We start from the raw sequence: 327 nt of genomic DNA, 5'->3' as shown, positions 1-327 counted from the left end.
CACCTTCATGTTGCCCTCTAGAAGAAAACTGCCTCTCAAGATATATCATATATAGTGCAACACTAACCTCAAACACGAAACCAACTAGTATATCTGCATATATAAGATCTACAGAAAGCCAGTTCAAGACATGATACAAGCAACATTTTTTGCAACCCAATTAGGAAAAATGATACATTACTATTCAAATATATATGGACATTAAAATAAAAAAAACACTGTTTAGCATCAACTGGAAAATACTCTCACACACACAACCATACCAAGGTAATAACAATCCCTGCTAATTTTGTAACATGGATTCTATCACATTCTCACATGCATAGA

The sequence above is a fragment of the Octopus sinensis genome, linkage group LG1 (genome assembly GCF_006345805.1).
Source record: "Octopus sinensis linkage group LG1, ASM634580v1, whole genome shotgun sequence".
In the NCBI taxonomy this organism is placed as follows: Eukaryota; Metazoa; Mollusca; class Cephalopoda; order Octopoda; family Octopodidae; genus Octopus; species Octopus sinensis.
This window is presented reverse-complemented; position numbering follows the sequence as displayed.